Consider the following 1,807-nt stretch of genomic DNA (forward strand, 5'->3'; position numbering starts at 1 on the left):
GAAAACAAATGTGCTAGATATACAAATTATTTTTGCCATAAAGACAAAATTATATTGGCTGTTGGAAAACGGAAGCCACTCGAGATAATCATAGTGACTAAACTGAGCCGGCCCTAGAGAGACAATTATCCCATGTCTTCACTCATGTGTGGTTCCTAGATTATATATGGAAATGCAGAGTCACGTGTAGAACATGAAAGCAGAAGAGAAACTTCCTAGAGGACTAGGTTGTACTAGAGTATTATGAACTCGGTAAGTTTAGCTGAGCACTGTTTGTCGGCCATCTAGACCTCTTTAATTCCTGATGGCTATCTATGGAACATGTAATAAACTTGGGTAAGGTAATATTAGGCGTGATAATTGCTACTGTTCACGGCCACTCACTGTTTAACAAATTTGTTATGTGCATACATATGTCTTTGACCTGTGGGAGCTTATGCTTACATATATCAGTCTAGTTATGATAGTTTAGGAACCTGGAACCATGGGACAGCAAGTTTTAATGGACAAGAAGAGTATAGTTTTGAATACAAAGGTATTTGAATACATCACATTTATAATAGCTAAAAATTGGAAGCATGCAAATATATTTAAAATATATTCTCCATACGGTAGATTATCAGATAGCCATTAAAACTACAGCCATGAGGATGCAATTATAATAAAAATGTTTATAGAATAAGATTAATGTCAAAATTGTCATAAATATAGTAAATATAATTGTAACTAGTGTGCATAAAAGAAAACTGGAGAGAAACATAAGAGAATTAGTGGTAATGAATGAGAATAAAACAATATACACACTGTGGTCATAGTACAATTGGCTCTCTGTATCCACTGGTTCCCAATTACAGACGCCTACCAAACACAGAAACACTTAGGGAAAAACTCATTTGTACTAAACTTGGACAGATTTTTTTCTCACAATTGCTCCCTAAATACTATCTGTATAGCATTAAATTGTGTTGGGTATTATAAGAAATCTAGAAATGATCGAGTATATTATAGGAGGATGGCTCTGTGCAAATACAGCACCATTTTATTAGTGGTTCTACAGCATCCCACATCCTGTTGTCCCAAGTGTGGTCTAAGAATCTTCATTCCATTAACACTGAGGGACTACTGTGTTTTAAATATATAAGCAACAAAAAATCCAACAAAATCATTTTTTAAAACAACAGCAATCTCTTGGAATGAGGCGATGGATGGTTTTGGTGTTTGCTACCTGTACCTTTTCTATACTTTCCTAGTTTTATTGCTAGTGATGCAATATAAAATGAAACTGTATTCAAATTGTTATTGTGTTGAAGTTAGTTATACTAAAATTATCTTAGCAAGAGAATCATTTAAAAATCAAAATGTGCCTTTAAATATTTTCAATGGCTATGAATTTAAGCTTTTAGAAATGAAAGGAATTAATCCGTGACACCAATACTCTACCCTTTGGCTAGATCTGAAGCTTACTAAGCTGTCTACTAGGCTCCCTAAGGACCAGATTGCTTCTAATTGATGAGTACTCCTCTGCAACATTTTCTACAAGGAACCAAACACCAGGGTGTCTCACTAAGGTCCCCTCACAGGGGCTGCAGAGCAGGCTCGTGCCCACTCCTCCTTCCCAGAGTTGCAAGGGATGAAAAGGGTGATGGGATATGGCCCACAAAAAACTCAAGTGAGTGGCACTCCTGATGGCTGTGGGGCCACAATGTGATAATAAGGCAGTTTATCTGCCGGAGTAAGAAAGAGAAAGGTCGAACTCATCCCCCCCAAAAAAAAAGAAAAAAGATGTTGGGGTAAATGGTCAGGGCAC

The sequence above is a fragment of the Alexandromys fortis genome, unplaced genomic scaffold (genome assembly GCF_014885135.2).
Source record: "Alexandromys fortis isolate MF-2015 unplaced genomic scaffold, M_Fortis_MF-2015_v1.1 scaffold_8_9099976_23576923, whole genome shotgun sequence".
NCBI lineage: Eukaryota > Metazoa > Chordata > Mammalia > Rodentia > Cricetidae > Alexandromys > Alexandromys fortis.